Consider the following 18,456-nt stretch of genomic DNA (forward strand, 5'->3'; position numbering starts at 1 on the left):
GTGTTAGAACTGAAAGGGAAAGTTCTAAGATTTTGACAAAATCTCTTCGGAAAAGAGGAGCCTGCTGCCCCGTGTGAGGATCGAACTCACAACCTTCAGATTATGAGACTGACGCGCTACCTACTGCTCTAACGAGGCAAGATGCACGTGCCAATCTGCAGACGTTTCTTGTGCAAGCCCCCGAGCTGATTTTTTTCAATAGATACCTCAGTGTGTAGCTATCCATTCCCATATGGTCTAGCGGTTAGGATTCCTGGTTTTCACCCAGGCGGCCCGCGTTCGACTCCCGGTATGGGAACGCACCTTTTACTGTACTACTGCCAACAATCAAAGACAGAAATGTATTTTCCAGACAATAATATTTAAGGTAGATTTTGTACTTTGCAGTCAAAAATGCTGAACATCAGGGTATTTGTGGCTCTTACTGACATTTAGCACAAGATTTCATTTTGTTTCATAGCTTAAACCATTCTCAACTACACCTTATTACTCCAAAGCGTCAAGGGACGCAACAATCCATGTGTTCTTTCTGTCACTAAGGCTCCTGTTTCCTTTCGAATCGGAAACGTTTCAGTGAGAAAGTTCTGAGTGGGTGACACAATATCCCAAGAAAAGGGGGGAGAATAGTTCCACGTGTGAGGAAAAAACCTCATGAACTTCAGATTACCAACTGACGTGCTAAGTACCATGCTCATGTGGCAACTTTTTTCTTTTGTGATGTAAAAGCTATTTAATCAAAGCAAAAACTTCTTTTTTTTTTTTTTTTTTTTTAATTTATCTTGCTGCTTAGTGTATAACTTGTCCCACGTGGAAAAGTGGATAGGACCTAGTATCCCTGGTCGACTGGTTTACTTCCTGCTATGGGAGTGACACTCCTTTGGAACTAGTACACACATTCGAAAGCTGCCCCGTGCCTTGTACGTGGAAACAGTTTAGGAACTAAATTGGTTATGTTTTGGTACTGAATCGGAAAAATCTGTGGCCCTGTAGCCAAGATGGAGACAGAATCGATTGAGAAAACGAGGGACCAGTACCCCGTCTAACAATCGAACGTTCATCTTTCAGCTTATGAGACTGATTTGCTTACAACTGTGTTAACGAGGCAAGCTGCGCAAATAGAACTGCAGAAGTTGCTTGTGCCAAGTAGAAAACTTATTTTTTTTCAGATTGTCACTGATAAGACAGCACAACTTTTCCCATATGGTCTAGCGGTTAGGATTCCTGGTTCTCACCCAGGTGGCCCGGGTTCAACTCCCGGTATGGGAATGTACTTTTCTGTACTGCCACCAACATTCAAAGACAAAGGTGTTTTTCAGACAAAAGTATTTCAGGTAGAATTTGCGTTAAGCTGTCGAAAATTCTGAACGCCATCTTTTGGTCCGTTCGTTGTGATGAACTTTGGCACAAGATTTAATTTGGTTTCATAGCTCAAATCAATCTCAACTAGCCCCTTTTAGAGCAAACGTGTCAAGAGAATCAACAACCCATGTGTCCTGTCTGTCATTTGGGTTCGCAAATTCTTACTTATCAGAAACATTTTAAATCTGAAAGGGAAAGTTCTAATTTGGTGACAGAATCTCTTCAGAAAAGAGGAGACCGCTTCCCCGTGTGAGGATCGAACTCACGAACTTCAGAATATGAGACTGACGCGCTCGCTACTGACGGGTGTTTTTCAGACAAAAGTATTTCAGGTAGATTTTGCGCTTAGCTGTCAAACAGCTCAAATCACTCTCATCTGCCTCTTTATACAGCAAACGGGTCAAGAGAAACAGCAACCCATGTGTCCCATCTGTCATTTGGGTTCACAAATCCTTACTTATCAGAAACGTGTTAGAACTGAAAGGGAAAGTTCTAAGATTTTGACAAAATCTCTTCGGAAAAGAGGAGCCTGCTGCCCCGTGTGAGGATCGAACTCACGACCTTCAGATTATGAGACTGACGCGCTACCTACTGCGCTAACGAGGCAAGATGCACGTGCCAATCTGCAGACGTTTCTTGTGCAAGCCCCCGAGCTGATTTTTTTCAATAGATACCTCAGTGTGTAGCTATCCATTCCCATATGGTCTAGCGGTTAGGATTCCTGGTTTTCACCCAGGCGGCCCGCGTTCGACTCCCGGTATGGGAACGCACCTTTTACTGTACTACTGCCAACAATCAAAGACAGAAATGTATTTTCCAGACAATAATATTTCAGGTAGATTTTGTACTTTGCAGTCAAAAATGCTGAACATCAGGGTATTTGTGGCTCTTACTGACATTTAGCACAAGATTTCATTTTGTTTCATAGCTTAAACCATTCTCAACTACACCTTATTACTCCAAAGCGTCAAGGGACGCAACAATCCATGTGTTCTTTCTGTCACTAAGGCTCCTGTTTCCTTTCGAATCGGAAACGTTTCAGTGAGAAAGTTCTGAGTGGGTGACACAATATCCCAAGAAAAGGGGGGAGAATAGTTCCACGTGTGAGGAAAAAACCTCATGAACTTCAGATTACCAACTGACGTGCTAAGTACCATGCTCATGTGGCAACTTTTTTCTTTTGTGATGTAAAAGCTATTTAATCAAAGCAAAAACTTCTTTTTTTTTTTTTTTTTTTTTAATTTATCTTGCTGCTTAGTGTATAACTTGTCCCACGTGGAAAAGTGGATAGGACCTAGTATCCCTGGTCGACTGGTTTACTTCCTGCTATGGGAGTGACACTCCTTTGGAACTAGTACACACATTCAAAAGCTGCCCCATGCCTTGTACGTGGAAACAGTTTAGGAACTAAATTGGTTATGTTTTGGTACTGAATCGGAAAAATCTGTGGCCCTGTAGCCAAGATGGAGACAGAATCGATTGAGAAAACGAGGGACCAGTACCCCGTCTAAGAATCGAACGTTCATCTTTCAGCTTATGAGACTGATTTGCTTACAACTGTGTTAACGAGGCAAGCTGCGCAAATAGAACTGCAGAAGTTGCTTGTGCCAAGTAGAAAACTTATTTTTTTTCAGATTGTCACTGATAAGACAGCACATCTTTTCCCATATGGTCTAGCGGTTAGGATTCCTGGTTCTCACCCAGGCGGGCCGGGTTCAACTCCCGGTATGGGAACGCACCTTTTACTGTACTACTGCCAACAATCAAAGACAGAAATGTATTTTCCAGACAATAATATTTCAGGTAGATTTATTACTTTGCAGTCAAAAATGCTGAACATCAGGGTATTTGTGGCTCTTACTGACCTTTAGCACAAGATTTCATTTTGTTTCATAGCTTAAACCATTCTCAACTACACCTTATTACTCCAAAGCGTCAAGGGACGCAACAATCCATGTGTTCTTTCTGTCACTAAGGCTCCTGTTTCCTTTCGAATCGGAAACGTTTCATTGAGAAAGTTCTGAGTGGGTGACACAATATCCCAAGAAAAGGGGGGAGAATAGTTCCACGTGTGAGGAAAAAACCTCATGAACTTCAGATTACCAACTGACGTGCTAAGTACCATGCTCATGTGGCAACTTTTTTCTTTTGTGATGTAAAAGCTATTTAATCAAAGCAAAAACTTCTTTTTTTTTTTTTTTTTTTTAATTTATCTTGCTGCTTAGTGTATAACTTGTCCCACGTGGAAAAGTGGATAGGACCTAGTATCCCTGGTCGACTGGTTTACTTCCTGCTATGGGAGTGACACTCCTTTGGAACTAGTACACACATTCAAAAGCTGCCCCATGCCTTGTACGTGGAAACAGTTTAGGAACTAAATTGGTTATGTTTTGGTACTGAATCGGAAAAATCTGTGGCCCTGTAGCCAAGATGGAGACAGAATCGATTGAGAAAACGAGGGACCAGTACCCCGTCTAAGAATCGAACGTTCATCTTTCAGCTTATGAGACTGATTTGCTTACAACTGTGTTAACGAGGCAAGCTGCGCAAATAGAACTGCAGAAGTTGCTTGTGCCAAGTAGAAAACTTATTTTTTTTCAGATTGTCACTGATAAGACAGCACAACTTTTCCCATATGGTCTAGCGGTTAGGATTCCTGGTTCTCACCCAGGTGGCCCGGGTTCAACTCCCGGTATGGGAATGTACTTTTCTGTACTGCCACCAACATTCAAAGACAAAGGTGTTTTTCAGACAAAAGTATTTCAGGTAGAATTTGCGTTAAGCTGTCGAAAATTCTGAACGCCATCTTTTGGTCCGTTCTTTGTGATGAACTTTGGCACAAGATTTAATTTGGTTTCATAGCTCAAATCAATCTCAACTAGCCCCTTTTACAGCAAACGTGTCAAGAGAATCAACAACCCATGTGTCCTGTCTGTCATTTGGGTTCGCAAATTCTTACTTATCAGAAACATTTTAAATCTGAAAGGGAAAGTTCTAATTTGGTGACAGAATCTCTTCAGAAAAGAGGAGACCGCTTCCCCGTGTGAGGATCGAACTCACGAACTTCAGAATATGAGACTGACGCGCTCGCTACTGACGGGTGTTTTTCAGACAAAAGTATTTCAGGTAGATTTTGCGCTTAGCTGTCAAACAGCTCAAATCACTCTCATCTGCCTCTTTATACAGCAAACGGGTCAAGAGAAACAGCAACCCATGTGTCCCATCTGTCATTTGGGTTCACAAATCCTTACTTATCAGAAACGTGTTAGAACTGAAAGGGAAAGTTCTAAGTTTTTGACAAAATCTCTTCGGAAAAGAGGAGCCTGCTGCCCCGTGTGAGGATCGAACTCACGACCTTCAGATTATGAGACTGACGCGGGTGTTTTTCAGACAAAAGTATTTCAGGTAGATTTTGCGCTTAGCTGTCAATCATTCTGAACACCAGCTTTTGGTTACATTCATTGTGACGACCTTTGGCACAAGATTTAATTTTTTGTCATAGCTCAAATCACTCTCATCTGCCTCTTTATACAGCAAACGGGTCAAGAGAACCAGCATCCCATGTGTCATTTGGGTTCACAAATCCTTACTTATCAGAAACGTGTTAGAAATGAAGGGGAAAGTTCTAAGTTTTTGACAATATCTCTTCGGAAAAGAGGAGCCCGCTGCCCCGTGTGAGTATCGAACTCACGACCTTCAGATTATGAGACTGACGCGCTACCTACTGCGCTAACGAGGCAAGATGCACGTGCCAATCTGCAGACGTTTCTTGTGCAAGCCCCCGAGCTGATTTTTTTCAATAGATACCTCAGTGTGTAGCTATCCATTCCCATATGGTCTAGCGGTTAGGATTCCTGGTTTTCACCCAGGCGGCCCGTGTTCGACTCCCGGTATGGGAACGCACCTTTTACTGTACTACTGCCAACAATCAAAGACAGAAATGTATTTTCCAGACAATAATATTTCAGGTAGATTTTGTACTTTGCAGTCAAAAATGCTGAACATCAGGGTATTTGTGGCTCTTACTGACCTTTAGCACAAGATTTCATTTTGTTTCATAGCTTAAACCATTCTCAACTACACCTTATTACTCCAAAGCGTCAAGGGACGCAACAATCCATGTGTTCTTTCTGTCACTAAGGCTCCTGTTTCCTTTCGAATCGGAAACGTTTCATTGAGAAAGTTCTGAGTGGGTGACACAATATCCCAAGAAAAGGGGGGAGAATAGTTCCACGTGTGAGGAAAAAACCTCATGAACTTCAGATTACCAACTGACGTGCTAAGTACCATGCTCATGTGGCAACTTTTTTCTTTTGTGATGTAAAAGCTATTTAATCAAAGCAAAAACTTCTTTTTTTTTTTTTTTTTTTTTAATTTATCTTGCTGCTTAGTGTATAACTTGTCCCACGTGGAAAAGTGGATAGGACCTAGTATCCCTGGTCGACTGGTTTACTTCCTGCTATGGGAGTGACACTCCTTTGGAACTAGTACACACATTCGAAAGCTGCCCCGTGCCTTGTACGTGGAAACAGTTTAGGAACTAAATTGGTTATGTTTTGGTAATGAATCGGAAAAATCTGTGCCCTGTAGCCAAGATGGAGACAGAATCGATTGAGAAAACGAGGGACCAGTACCCCGTCTAACAATCGAACGTTCATCTTTCAGCTTATGAGACTGATTTGCTTACAACTGTGTTAACGAGGCAAGCTGCGCAAATAGAACTGCAGAAGTTGCTTGTGCCAAGTAGAAAACTTATTTTTTTTCAGATTGTCACTGATAAGACAGCACATCTTTTCCCATATGGTCTAGCGGTTAGGATTCCTGGTTCTCACCCAGGCGACCCGGGTTCAACTCCCGGTATGGGAATGTACTTTTCTGTACTGCCACCAACATTCAAAGACAAAGGTGTTTTTCAGACAAAAGTATTTCAGGTAGAATTTGCGTTAAGCTGTCGAAAATTCTGAACGCCATCTTTTGGTCCGTTCGTTGTGATGAACTTTGGCACAAGATTTAATTTGGTTTCATAGCTCAAATCAATCTCAACTAGCCCCTTTTACAGCAAACGTGTCAAGAGAATCAACAACCCATGTGTCCTGTCTGTCATTTGGGTTCGCAAATTCTTACTTATCAGAAACATTTTAAATCTGAAAGGGAAAGTTCTAATTTGGTGACAGAATCTCTTCAGAAAAGAGGAGACCGCTTCCCCGTGTGAGGATCGAACTCACGAACTTCAGAATATGAGACTGACGCGCTCGCTACTGACGGGTGTTTTTCAGACAAAAGTATTTCAGGTAGATTTAGCGCTTAGCTGTCAAACAGCTCAAATCACTCTCATCTGCCTCTTTATACAGCAAACGGGTCAAGAGAAACAACAACCCATGTGTCCCATCTGTCATTTGGGTTCACAAATCCTTACTTATCAGAAACGTGTTAGAACTGAAAGGGAAAGTTCTAAGATTTTGACAAAATCTCTTCGGAAAAGAGGAGCCTGCTGCCCCGTGTGAGGATCGAACTCACGACCTTCAGATTATGAGACTGACGCGCTACCTACTGCGCTAACGAGGCAAGATGCACGTGCCAATCTGCAGACGTTTCTTGTGCAAGCCCCCGAGCTGATTTTTTTCAATAGATACCTCAGTGTGTAGCTATCCATTCCCATATGGTCAAGCGGTTAGGATTCCTGGTTTTCACCCAGGCGGCCCGCGTTCGACTCCCGGTATGGGAACGCACCTTTTACTGTACTACTGCCAACAATCAAAGACAGAAATGTATTTTCCAGACAATAATATTTCAGGTAGATTTTGTACTTTGCAGTCAAAAATGCTGAACATCAGGGTATTTGTGGCTCTTACTGACATTTAGCACAAGATTTCATTTTGTTTCATAGCTTAAACCATTCTCAACTACACCTTATTACTCCAAAGCGTCAAGGGACGCAACAATCCATGTGTTCTTTCTGTCACTAAGGCTCCTGTTTCCTTTCGAATCGGAAACGTTTCAGTGAGAAAGTTCTGAGTGGGTGACACAATATCCCAAGAAAAGGGGGGAGAATAGTTCCACGTGTGAGGAAAAAACCTCATGAACTTCAGATTACCAACTGACGTGCTAAGTACCATGCTCATGTGGCAACTTTTTTCTTTTGTGATGTAAAAGCTATTTAATCAAAGCAAAAACTTCTTTTTTTTTTTTTTTTTTTTTTAATTTATCTTGCTGCTTAGTGTATAACTTGTCCCACGTGGAAAAGTGGATAGGACCTAGTATCCCTGGTCGACTGGTTTACTTCCTGCTATGGGAGTGACACTCCTTTGGAACTAGTACACACATTCAAAAGCTGCCCCATGCCTTGTACGTGGAAACAGTTTAGGAACTAAATTGGTTATGTTTTGGTACTGAATCGGAAAAATCTGTGGCCCTGTAGCCAAGATGGAGACAGAATCGATTGAGAAAACGAGGGACCAGTACCCCGTCTAAGAATCGAACGTTCATCTTTCAGCTTATGAGACTGATTTGCTTACAACTGTGTTAACGAGGCAAGCTGCGCAAATAGAACTGCAGAAGTTGCTTGTGCCAAGTAGAAAACTTATTTTTTTTCAGATTGTCACTGATAAGACAGCACATCTTTTCCCATATGGTCTAGCGGTTAGGATTCCTGGTTCTCACCCAGGCGGGCCGGGTTCAACTCCCGGTATGGGAACGCACCTTTTACTGTACTACTGCCAACAATCAAAGACAGAAATGTATTTTCCAGACAATAATATTTCAGGTAGATTTATTACTTTGCAGTCAAAAATGCTGAACATCAGGGTATTTGTGGCTCTTACTGACCTTTAGCACAAGATTTCATTTTGTTTCATAGCTTAAACCATTCTCAACTACACCTTATTACTCCAAAGCGTCAAGGGACGCAACAATCCATGTGTTCTTTCTGTCACTAAGGCTCCTGTTTCCTTTCGAATCGGAAACGTTTCATTGAGAAAGTTCTGAGTGGGTGACACAATATCCCAAGAAAAGGGGGGAGAATAGTTCCACGTGTGAGGAAAAAACCTCATGAACTTCAGATTACCAACTGACGTGCTAAGTACCATGCTCATGTGGCAACTTTTTTCTTTTGTGATGTAAAAGCTATTTAATCAAAGCAAAAACTTCTTTTTTTTTTTTTTTTTTTTAATTTATCTTGCTGCTTAGTGTATAACTTGTCCCACGTGGAAAAGTGGATAGGACCTAGTATCCCTGGTCGACTGGTTTACTTCCTGCTATGGGAGTGACACTCCTTTGGAACTAGTACACACATTCAAAAGCTGCCCCATGCCTTGTACGTGGAAACAGTTTAGGAACTAAATTGGTTATGTTTTGGTACTGAATCGGAAAAATCTGTGGCCCTGTAGCCAAGATGGAGACAGAATCGATTGAGAAAACGAGGGACCAGTACCCCGTCTAAGAATCGAACGTTCATCTTTCAGCTTATGAGACTGATTTGCTTACAACTGTGTTAACGAGGCAAGCTGCGCAAATAGAACTGCAGAAGTTGCTTGTGCCAAGTAGAAAACTTATTTTTTTTCAGATTGTCACTGATAAGACAGCACAACTTTTCCCATATGGTCTAGCGGTTAGGATTCCTGGTTCTCACCCAGGTGGCCCGGGTTCAACTCCCGGTATGGGAATGTACTTTTCTGTACTGCCACCAACATTCAAAGACAAAGGTGTTTTTCAGACAAAAGTATTTCAGGTAGAATTTGCGTTAAGCTGTCGAAAATTCTGAACGCCATCTTTTGGTCCGTTCGTTGTGATGAACTTTGGCACAAGATTTAATTTGGTTTCATAGCTCAAATCAATCTCAACTAGCCCCTTTTACAGCAAACGTGTCAAGAGAATCAACAACCCATGTGTCCTGTCTGTCATTTGGGTTCGCAAATTCTTACTTATCAGAAACATTTTAAATCTGAAAGGGAAAGTTCTAATTTGGTGACAGAATCTCTTCAGAAAAGAGGAGACCGCTTCCCCGTGTGAGGATCGAACTCACGAACTTCAGAATATGAGACTGACGCGCTCGCTACTGACGGGTGTTTTTCAGACAAAAGTATTTCAGGTAGATTTTGCGCTTAGCTGTCAAACAGCTCAAATCACTCTCATCTGCCTCTTTATACAGCAAACGGGTCAAGAGAAACAGCAACCCATGTGTCCCATCTGTCATTTGGGTTCACAAATCCTTACTTATCAGAAACGTGTTAGAACTGAAAGGGAAAGTTCTAAGTTTTTGACAAAATCTCTTCGGAAAAGAGGAGCCTGCTGCCCCGTGTGAGGATCGAACTCACGACCTTCAGATTATGAGACTGACGCGGGTGTTTTTCAGACAAAAGTATTTCAGGTAGATTTTGCGCTTAGCTGTCAATCATTCTGAACACCAGCTTTTGGTTACATTCATTGTGACGACCTTTGGCACAAGATTTAATTTTTTGTCATAGCTCAAATCACTCTCATCTGCCTCTTTATACAGCAAACGGGTCAAGAGAACCAGCATCCCATGTGTCATTTGGGTTCACAAATCCTTACTTATCAGAAACGTGTTAGAAATGAAGGGGAAAGTTCTAAGTTTTTGACAATATCTCTTCGGAAAAGAGGAGCCCGCTGCCCCGTGTGAGTATCGAACTCACGACCTTCAGATTATGAGACTGACGCGCTACCTACTGCGCTAACGAGGCAAGATGCACGTGCCAATCTGCAGACGTTTCTTGTGCAAGCCCCCGAGCTGATTTTTTTCAATAGATACCTCAGTGTGTAGCTATCCATTCCCATATGGTCTAGCGGTTAGGATTCCTGGTTTTCACCCAGGCGGCCCGTGTTCGACTCCCGGTATGGGAACGCACCTTTTACTGTACTACTGCCAACAATCAAAGACAGAAATGTATTTTCCAGACAATAATATTTCAGGTAGATTTTGTACTTTGCAGTCAAAAATGCTGAACATCAGGGTATTTGTGGCTCTTACTGACCTTTAGCACAAGATTTCATTTTGTTTCATAGCTTAAACCATTCTCAACTACACCTTATTACTCCAAAGCGTCAAGGGACGCAACAATCCATGTGTTCTTTCTGTCACTAAGGCTCCTGTTTCCTTTCGAATCGGAAACGTTTCATTGAGAAAGTTCTGAGTGGGTGACACAATATCCCAAGAAAAGGGGGGAGAATAGTTCCACGTGTGAGGAAAAAACCTCATGAACTTCAGATTACCAACTGACGTGCTAAGTACCATGCTCATGTGGCAACTTTTTTCTTTTGTGATGTAAAAGCTATTTAATCAAAGCAAAAACTTCTTTTTTTTTTTTTTTTTTTTTAATTTATCTTGCTGCTTAGTGTATAACTTGTCCCACGTGGAAAAGTGGATAGGACCTAGTATCCCTGGTCGACTGGTTTACTTCCTGCTATGGGAGTGACACTCCTTTGGAACTAGTACACACATTCGAAAGCTGCCCCGTGCCTTGTACGTGGAAACAGTTTAGGAACTAAATTGGTTATGTTTTGGTACTGAATCGGAAAAATCTGTGCCCTGTAGCCAAGATGGAGACAGAATCGATTGAGAAAACGAGGGACCAGTACCCCGTCTAACAATCGAACGTTCATCTTTCAGCTTATGAGACTGATTTGCTTACAACTGTGTTAACGAGGCAAGCTGCGCAAATAGAACTGCAGAAGTTGCTTGTGCCAAGTAGAAAACTTATTTTTTTTCAGATTGTCACTGATAAGACAGCACATCTTTTCCCATATGGTCTAGCGGTTAGGATTCCTGGTTCTCACCCAGGCGACCCGGGTTCAACTCCCGGTATGGGAATGTACTTTTCTGTACTGCCACCAACATTCAAAGACAAAGGTGTTTTTCAGACAAAAGTATTTCAGGTAGAATTTGCGTTAAGCTGTCGAAAATTCTGAACGCCATCTTTTGGTCCGTTCGTTGTGATGAACTTTGGCACAAGATTTAATTTGGTTTCATAGCTCAAATCAATCTCAACTAGCCCCTTTTACAGCAAACGTGTCAAGAGAATCAACAACCCATGTGTCCTGTCTGTCATTTGGGTTCGCAAATTCTTACTTATCAGAAACATTTTAAATCTGAAAGGGAAAGTTCTAATTTGGTGACAGAATCTCTTCAGAAAAGAGGAGACCGCTTCCCCGTGTGAGGATCGAACTCACGAACTTCAGAATATGAGACTGACGCGCTCGCTACTGACGGGTGTTTTTCAGACAAAAGTATTTCAGGTAGATTTAGCGCTTAGCTGTCAAACAGCTCAAATCACTCTCATCTGCCTCTTTATACAGCAAACGGGTCAAGAGAAACAACAACCCATGTGTCCCATCTGTCATTTGGGTTCACAAATCCTTACTTATCAGAAACGTGTTAGAACTGAAAGGGAAAGTTCTAAGATTTTGACAAAATCTCTTCGGAAAAGAGGAGCCTGCTGCCCCGTGTGAGGATCGAACTCACGACCTTCAGATTATGAGACTGACGCGCTACCTACTGCGCTAACGAGGCAAGATGCACGTGCCAATCTGCAGACGTTTCTTGTGCAAGCCCCCGAGCTGATTTTTTTCAATAGATACCTCAGTGTGTAGCTATCCATTCCCATATGGTCAAGCGGTTAGGATTCCTGGTTTTCACCCAGGCGGCCCGCGTTCGACTCCCGGTATGGGAACGCACCTTTTACTGTACTACTGCCAACAATCAAAGACAGAAATGTATTTTCCAGACAATAATATTTCAGGTAGATTTTGTACTTTGCAGTCAAAAATGCTGAACATCAGGGTATTTGTGGCTCTTACTGACATTTAGCACAAGATTTCATTTTGTTTCATAGCTTAAACCATTCTCAACTACACCTTATTACTCCAAAGCGTCAAGGGACGCAACAATCCATGTGTTCTTTCTGTCACTAAGGCTCCTGTTTCCTTTCGAATCGGAAACGTTTCAGTGAGAAAGTTCTGAGTGGGTGACACAATATCCCAAGAAAAGGGGGGAGAATAGTTCCACGTGTGAGGAAAAAACCTCATGAACTTCAGATTACCAACTGACGTGCTAAGTACCATGCTCATGTGGCAACTTTTTTCTTTTGTGATGTAAAAGCTATTTAATCAAAGCAAAAACTTCTTTTTTTTTTTTTTTTTTTTTAATTTATCTTGCTGCTTAGTGTATAACTTGTCCCACGTGGAAAAGTGGATAGGACCTAGTATCCCTGGTCGACTGGTTTACTTCCTGCTATGGGAGTGACACTCCTTTGGAACTAGTACACACATTCAAAAGCTGCCCCATGCCTTGTACGTGGAAACAGTTTAGGAACTAAATTGGTTATGTTTTGGTACTGAATCGGAAAAATCTGTGGCCCTGTAGCCAAGATGGAGACAGAATCGATTGAGAAAACGAGGGACCAGTACCCCGTCTAAGAATCGAACGTTCATCTTTCAGCTTATGAGACTGATTTGCTTACAACTGTGTTAACGAGGCAAGCTGCGCAAATAGAACTGCAGAAGTTGCTTGTGCCAAGTAGAAAACTTATTTTTTTTCAGATTGTCACTGATAAGACAGCACATCTTTTCCCATATGGTCTAGCGGTTAGGATTCCTGGTTCTCACCCAGGCGGGCCGGGTTCAACTCCCGGTATGGGAACGCACCTTTTACTGTACTACTGCCAACAATCAAAGACAGAAATGTATTTTCCAGACAATAATATTTCAGGTAGATTTATTACTTTGCAGTCAAAAATGCTGAACATCAGGGTATTTGTGGCTCTTACTGACCTTTAGCACAAGATTTCATTTTGTTTCATAGCTTAAACCATTCTCAACTACACCTTATTACTCCAAAGCGTCAAGGGACGCAACAATCCATGTGTTCTTTCTGTCACTAAGGCTCCTGTTTCCTTTCGAATCGGAAACGTTTCATTGAGAAAGTTCTGAGTGGGTGACACAATATCCCAAGAAAAGGGGGGAGAATAGTTCCACGTGTGAGGAAAAAACCTCATGAACTTCAGATTACCAACTGACGTGCTAAGTACCATGCTCATGTGGCAACTTTTTTCTTTTGTGATGTAAAAGCTATTTAATCAAAGCAAAAACTTCTTTTTTTTTTTTTTTTAATTTATCTTGCTGCTTAGTGTATAACTTGTCCCACGTGGAAAAGTGGATAGGACCTAGTATCCCTGGTCGACTGGTTTACTTCCTGCTATGGGAGTGACACTCCTTTGGAACTAGTACACACATTCAAAAGCTGCCCCATGCCTTGTACGTGGAAACAGTTTAGGAACTAAATTGGTTATGTTTTGGTACTGAATCGGAAAAATCTGTGGCCCTGTAGCCAAGATGGAGACAGAATCGATTGAGAAAACGAGGGACCAGTACCCCGTCTAAGAATCGAACGTTCATCTTTCAGCTTATGAGACTGATTTGCTTACAACTGTGTTAACGAGGCAAGCTGCGCAAATAGAACTGCAGAAGTTGCTTGTGCCAAGTAGAAAACTTATTTTTTTTCAGATTGTCACTGATAAGACAGCACAACTTTTCCCATATGGTCTAGCGGTTAGGATTCCTGGTTCTCACCCAGGTGGCCCGGGTTCAACTCCCGGTATGGGAATGTACTTTTCTGTACTGCCACCAACATTCAAAGACAAAGGTGTTTTTCAGACAAAAGTATTTCAGGTAGAATTTGCGTTAAGCTGTCGAAAATTCTGAACGCCATCTTTTGGTCCGTTCGTTGTGATGAACTTTGGCACAAGATTTAATTTGGTTTCATAGCTCAAATCAATCTCAACTAGCCCCTTTTACAGCAAACGTGTCAAGAGAATCAACAACCCATGTGTCCTGTCTGTCATTTGGGTTCGCAAATTCTTACTTATCAGAAACATTTTAAATCTGAAAGGGAAAGTTCTAATTTGGTGACAGAATCTCTTCAGAAAAGAGGAGACCGCTTCCCCGTGTGAGGATCGAACTCACGAACTTCAGAATATGAGACTGACGCGCTCGCTACTGACGGGTGTTTTTCAGACAAAAGTATTTCAGGTAGATTTTGCGCTTAGCTGTCAAACAGCTCAAATCACTCTCATCTGCCTCTTTATACAGCAAACGGGTCAAGAGAAACAGCAACCCATGTGTCCCATCTGTCATTTGGGTTCACAAATCCTTACTTATCAGAAACGTGTTAGAACTGAAAGGGAAAGTTCTAAGTTTTTGACAAAATCTCTTCGGAAAAGAGGAGCCTGCTGCCCCGTGTGAGGATCGAACTCACGACCTTCAGATTATGAGACTGACGCGGGTGTTTTTCAGACAAAAGTATTTCAGGTAGATTTTGCGCTTAGCTGTCAATCATTCTGAACACCAGCTTTTGGTTACATTCATTGTGACGACCTTTGGCACAAGATTTAATTTTTTGTCATAGCTCAAATCACTCTCATATGCCTCTTTATACAGCAAACGGGTCAAGAGAACCAGCATCCCATGTGTCATTTGGGTTCACAAATCCTTACTTATCAGAAACGTGTTAGAAATGAAGGGGAAAGTTCTAAGTTTTTGACAATATCTCTTCGGAAAAGAGGAGCCCGCTGCCACGTGTGAGTATCGAACTCACGACCTTCAGATTATGAGACTGACGCGCTACCTACTGCGCTAACGAGGCAAGATGCACGTGCCAATCTGCAGACGTTTCTTGTGCAAGCCCCCGAGCTGATTTTTTTCAATAGATACCTCAGTGTGTAGCTATCCATTCCCATATGGTCTAGCGGTTAGGATTCCTGGTTCTCACCCAGGCGACCCGGGTTCAACTCCCGGTATGGGAATGTACTTTTCTGTACTGCCACCAACATTCAAAGACAAAGGTGTTTTTCAGACAAAAGTATTTCAGGTAGAATTTGCGTTAAGCTGTCGAAAATTCTGAACGCCATCTTTTGGTCCGTTCGTTGTGATGAACTTTGGCACAAGATTTAATTTGGTTTCATAGCTCAAATCAATCTCAACTAGCCCCTTTTAGAGCAAACGTGTCAAGAGAATCAACAACCCATGTGTCCTGTCTGTCATTTGGGTTCGCAAATTCTTACTTATCAGAAACATTTTAAATCTGAAAGGGAAAGTTCTAATTTGGTGACAGAATCTCTTCAGAAAAGAGGAGACCGCTTCCCCGTGTGAGGATCGAACTCACGAACTTCAGAATATGAGACTGACGCGCTCGCTACTGACGGGTGTTTTTCAGACAAAAGTATTTCAGGTAGATTTTGCGCTTAGCTGTCAAACAGCTCAAATCACTCTCATCTGCCTCTTTATACAGCAAACGGGTCAAGAGAAACAGCAACCCATGTGTCCCATCTGTCATTTGGGTTCACAAATCCTTACTTATCAGAAACGTGTTAGAACTGAAAGGGAAAGTTCTAAGATTTTGACAAAATCTCTTCGGAAAAGAGGAGCCTGCTGCCCCGTGTGAGGATCGAACTCACGACCTTCAGATTATGAGACTGACGCGCTACCTACTGCGCTAACGAGGCAAGATGCACGTGCCAATCTGCAGACGTTTCTTGTGCAAGCCCCCGAGCTGATTTTTTTCAATAGATACCTCAGTGTGTAGCTATCCATTCCCATATGGTCTAGCGGTTAGGATTCCTGGTTTTCACCCAGGCGGCCCGCGTTCGACTCCCGGTATGGGAACGCACCTTTTACTGTACTACTGCCAACAATCAAAGACAGAAATGTATTTTCCAGACAATAATATTTCAGGTAGATTTTGTACTTTGCAGTCAAAAATGCTGAACATCAGGGTATTTGTGGCTCTTACTGACATTTAGCACAAGATTTCATTTTGTTTCATAGCTTAAACCATTCTCAACTACACCTTATTACTCCAAAGCGTCAAGGGACGCAACAATCCATGTGTTCTTTCTGTCACTAAGGCTCCTGTTTCCTTTCGAATCGGAAACGTTTCAGTGAGAAAGTTCTGAGTGGGTGACACAATATCCCAAGAAAAGGGGGGAGAATAGTTCCACGTGTGAGGAAAAAACCTCATGAACTTCAGATTACCAACTGACGTGCTAAGTACCATGCTCATGTGGCAACTTTTTTCTTTTGTGATGTAAAAGCTATTTAATCAAAGCAAAAACTTCTTTTTTTTTTTTTTTTTTTTTAATTTATCTTGCTGCTTAGTGTATAACTTGTCCCACGTGGAAAAGTGGATAGGACCTAGTATCCCTGGTCGACTGGTTTACTTCCTGCTATGGGAGTGACACTCCTTTGGAACTAGTACACACATTCGAAAGCCGCCCCGTGCCTTGTACGTGGAAACAGTTTAGGAACTAAATTGGTTATGTTTTGGTACTGAATCGGAAAAATCTGTGGCCCTGTAGCCAAGATGGAGACAGAATTGATTGAGAAAACGAGGGACCAGTACCCCGTCTAACAATCGAACGTTCATCTTTCAGCTTATGAGACTGATTTGCTTACAACTGTGTTAACGAGGCAAGCTGCGCAAATAGAACTGCAGAAGTTGCTTGTGCCAAGTAGAAAACTTATTTTTTTTCAGATTGTCACTGATAAGACAGCACATCTTTTCCCATATGGTCTAGCGGTTAGGATTCCTGGTTCTCACCCAGGCGACCCGGGTTCAACTCCCGGTATGGGAATGTACTTTTCTGTACTGCCACCAACATTCAAAGACAAAGGTGTTTTTCAGACAAAAGTATTTCAGGTAGAATTTGCGTTAAGCTGTCGAAAATTCTGAATGCCATCTTTTGGTCCGTTCGTTGTGATGAACTTTGGCACAAGATTTAATTTGGTTTCATAGCTCAAATCAATCTCAACTAGCCCCTTTTAGAGAAAACGTGTCAAGAGAATCAACAACCCATGTGTCCTGTCTGTCATTTGGGTTCGCAAATTCTTACTTATCAGAAACATTTTAAATCTGAAAGGGAAAGTTCTAATTTGGTGACAGAATCTCTTCAGAAAAGAGGAGACCGCTTCCCCGTGTGAGGATCGAACTCACGAACTTCAGAATATGAGACTGACGCGCTCGCTACTGACGGGTGTTTTTCAGACAAAAGTATTTCAGGTAGATTTTGCGCTTAGCTGTCAAACAGCTCAAATCACTCTCATCTGCCTCTTTATACAGCAAACGGGTCAAGAGAAACAGCAACCCATGTGTCCCATCTGTCATTTGGGTTCACAAATCCTTACTTATCAGAAACGTGTTAGAACTGAAAGGGAAAGTTCTAAGATTTTGACAAAATCTCTTCGGAAAAGAGGAGCCTGCTGCCCCGTGTGAGGATCGAACTCACGACCTTCAGATTATGAGACTGACGCGCTACCTACTGCGCTAACGAGGCAAGATGCACGTGCCAATCTGCAGACGTTTCTTGTGCAAGCCCCCGAGCTGATTTTTTTCAATAGATACCTCAGTGTGTAGCTATCCATTCCCATATGGTCTAGCGGTTAGGATTCCTGGTTTTCACCCAGGCGTCCCGCGTTCGACTCCCGGTATGGGAACGCACCTTTTACTGTACTACTGCCAACAATCAAAGGCAGAAATGTATTTTCCAGACAATAATATTTCAGGTAGATTTTGTACTTTGCAGTCAAAAATGCTGAACATCAGGGTATTTGTGGCTCTTACTGACATTTAGCACAAGATTTCATTTTGTTTCATAGCTTAAACCATTCTCAACTACACCTTATTACTCCAAAGCGTCAAGGGACGCAACAATCCATGTGTTCTTTCTGTCACTAAGGCTCCTGTTTCCTTTCGAATCGGAAACGTTTCAGTGAGAAAGTTCTGAGTGGGTGACACAATATCCCAAGAAAAGGGGGGAGAATAGTTCCACGTGTGAGGAAAAAACCTCATGAACTTCAGATTACCAACTGACGTGCTAAGTACCATGCTCATGTGGCAACTTTTTTCTTTTGTGATGTAAAAGCTATTTAATCAAAGCAAAAACTTCTTTTTTTTTTTTTTTTTTTTTAATTTATCTTGCTGCTTAGTGTATAACTTGTCCCACGTGGAAAAGTGGATAGGACCTAGTATCCCTGGTCGACTGGTTTACTTCCTGCTATGGGAGTGACACTCCTTTGGAACTAGTACACACA

General features: G+C 42.0%; 26 non-coding genes across 26 annotated transcripts; 17 read left to right on the forward strand and 9 right to left on the reverse strand.

Annotated features, from left to right (window-relative positions):
* Window positions 1–65: 65 nt before the first annotated feature.
* Window positions 66–138, reverse strand: TRNAM-CAU (transfer RNA methionine (anticodon CAU)). Its single transcript has one exon. It is a non-coding gene; the product is annotated as a tRNA-Met (tRNA).
* Window positions 139–226: 88 nt separating this feature from the next.
* On the forward strand, window positions 227–298 carry TRNAE-UUC (transfer RNA glutamic acid (anticodon UUC)). The gene has a single exon. It is a non-coding gene; the product is annotated as a tRNA-Glu (tRNA).
* Window positions 299–1,194: 896 nt separating this feature from the next.
* On the forward strand, window positions 1,195–1,266 carry TRNAE-CUC (transfer RNA glutamic acid (anticodon CUC)). Its single transcript has one exon. It is a non-coding gene; the product is annotated as a tRNA-Glu (tRNA).
* A 626-nt stretch (window positions 1,267–1,892) lies between these two features.
* Window positions 1,893–1,965, reverse strand: TRNAM-CAU (transfer RNA methionine (anticodon CAU)). The gene has a single exon. It is a non-coding gene; the product is annotated as a tRNA-Met (tRNA).
* Window positions 1,966–2,053: 88 nt separating this feature from the next.
* On the forward strand, window positions 2,054–2,125 carry TRNAE-UUC (transfer RNA glutamic acid (anticodon UUC)). Its single transcript has one exon. It is a non-coding gene; the product is annotated as a tRNA-Glu (tRNA).
* Window positions 2,126–3,021: 896 nt separating this feature from the next.
* TRNAE-CUC (transfer RNA glutamic acid (anticodon CUC)) lies at window positions 3,022–3,093 on the forward strand. The gene has a single exon. It is a non-coding gene; the product is annotated as a tRNA-Glu (tRNA).
* Window positions 3,094–3,988: 895 nt separating this feature from the next.
* On the forward strand, window positions 3,989–4,060 carry TRNAE-CUC (transfer RNA glutamic acid (anticodon CUC)). The gene has a single exon. It is a non-coding gene; the product is annotated as a tRNA-Glu (tRNA).
* Window positions 4,061–5,025: 965 nt separating this feature from the next.
* On the reverse strand, window positions 5,026–5,098 carry TRNAM-CAU (transfer RNA methionine (anticodon CAU)). Its single transcript has one exon. It is a non-coding gene; the product is annotated as a tRNA-Met (tRNA).
* Window positions 5,099–5,186: 88 nt separating this feature from the next.
* TRNAE-UUC (transfer RNA glutamic acid (anticodon UUC)) lies at window positions 5,187–5,258 on the forward strand. The gene has a single exon. It is a non-coding gene; the product is annotated as a tRNA-Glu (tRNA).
* An 895-nt stretch (window positions 5,259–6,153) lies between these two features.
* On the forward strand, window positions 6,154–6,225 carry TRNAE-CUC (transfer RNA glutamic acid (anticodon CUC)). The gene has a single exon. It is a non-coding gene; the product is annotated as a tRNA-Glu (tRNA).
* Window positions 6,226–6,851: 626 nt separating this feature from the next.
* Window positions 6,852–6,924, reverse strand: TRNAM-CAU (transfer RNA methionine (anticodon CAU)). The gene has a single exon. It is a non-coding gene; the product is annotated as a tRNA-Met (tRNA).
* Window positions 6,925–7,981: 1,057 nt separating this feature from the next.
* Window positions 7,982–8,053, forward strand: TRNAE-CUC (transfer RNA glutamic acid (anticodon CUC)). Its single transcript has one exon. It is a non-coding gene; the product is annotated as a tRNA-Glu (tRNA).
* An 895-nt stretch (window positions 8,054–8,948) lies between these two features.
* On the forward strand, window positions 8,949–9,020 carry TRNAE-CUC (transfer RNA glutamic acid (anticodon CUC)). Its single transcript has one exon. It is a non-coding gene; the product is annotated as a tRNA-Glu (tRNA).
* A 965-nt stretch (window positions 9,021–9,985) lies between these two features.
* TRNAM-CAU (transfer RNA methionine (anticodon CAU)) lies at window positions 9,986–10,058 on the reverse strand. The gene has a single exon. It is a non-coding gene; the product is annotated as a tRNA-Met (tRNA).
* An 88-nt stretch (window positions 10,059–10,146) lies between these two features.
* Window positions 10,147–10,218, forward strand: TRNAE-UUC (transfer RNA glutamic acid (anticodon UUC)). The gene has a single exon. It is a non-coding gene; the product is annotated as a tRNA-Glu (tRNA).
* An 895-nt stretch (window positions 10,219–11,113) lies between these two features.
* TRNAE-CUC (transfer RNA glutamic acid (anticodon CUC)) lies at window positions 11,114–11,185 on the forward strand. Its single transcript has one exon. It is a non-coding gene; the product is annotated as a tRNA-Glu (tRNA).
* A 626-nt stretch (window positions 11,186–11,811) lies between these two features.
* On the reverse strand, window positions 11,812–11,884 carry TRNAM-CAU (transfer RNA methionine (anticodon CAU)). The gene has a single exon. It is a non-coding gene; the product is annotated as a tRNA-Met (tRNA).
* A 1,056-nt stretch (window positions 11,885–12,940) lies between these two features.
* Window positions 12,941–13,012, forward strand: TRNAE-CUC (transfer RNA glutamic acid (anticodon CUC)). The gene has a single exon. It is a non-coding gene; the product is annotated as a tRNA-Glu (tRNA).
* Window positions 13,013–13,903: 891 nt separating this feature from the next.
* TRNAE-CUC (transfer RNA glutamic acid (anticodon CUC)) lies at window positions 13,904–13,975 on the forward strand. Its single transcript has one exon. It is a non-coding gene; the product is annotated as a tRNA-Glu (tRNA).
* Window positions 13,976–14,940: 965 nt separating this feature from the next.
* TRNAM-CAU (transfer RNA methionine (anticodon CAU)) lies at window positions 14,941–15,013 on the reverse strand. The gene has a single exon. It is a non-coding gene; the product is annotated as a tRNA-Met (tRNA).
* Window positions 15,014–15,101: 88 nt separating this feature from the next.
* On the forward strand, window positions 15,102–15,173 carry TRNAE-CUC (transfer RNA glutamic acid (anticodon CUC)). The gene has a single exon. It is a non-coding gene; the product is annotated as a tRNA-Glu (tRNA).
* Window positions 15,174–15,799: 626 nt separating this feature from the next.
* Window positions 15,800–15,872, reverse strand: TRNAM-CAU (transfer RNA methionine (anticodon CAU)). Its single transcript has one exon. It is a non-coding gene; the product is annotated as a tRNA-Met (tRNA).
* An 88-nt stretch (window positions 15,873–15,960) lies between these two features.
* On the forward strand, window positions 15,961–16,032 carry TRNAE-UUC (transfer RNA glutamic acid (anticodon UUC)). Its single transcript has one exon. It is a non-coding gene; the product is annotated as a tRNA-Glu (tRNA).
* An 896-nt stretch (window positions 16,033–16,928) lies between these two features.
* On the forward strand, window positions 16,929–17,000 carry TRNAE-CUC (transfer RNA glutamic acid (anticodon CUC)). The gene has a single exon. It is a non-coding gene; the product is annotated as a tRNA-Glu (tRNA).
* Window positions 17,001–17,626: 626 nt separating this feature from the next.
* Window positions 17,627–17,699, reverse strand: TRNAM-CAU (transfer RNA methionine (anticodon CAU)). The gene has a single exon. It is a non-coding gene; the product is annotated as a tRNA-Met (tRNA).
* An 88-nt stretch (window positions 17,700–17,787) lies between these two features.
* On the forward strand, window positions 17,788–17,859 carry TRNAE-UUC (transfer RNA glutamic acid (anticodon UUC)). Its single transcript has one exon. It is a non-coding gene; the product is annotated as a tRNA-Glu (tRNA).
* The last annotated feature ends 597 nt before the right edge of the window (window positions 17,860–18,456 follow it).

Source organism: Dendrobates tinctorius, unplaced genomic scaffold (assembly GCF_039654945.1).
Source record: "Dendrobates tinctorius isolate UK_male_01 unplaced genomic scaffold, ASM3965494v1 ptg000272l, whole genome shotgun sequence".
Lineage (NCBI taxonomy): Eukaryota > Metazoa > Chordata > Amphibia > Anura > Dendrobatidae > Dendrobates > Dendrobates tinctorius.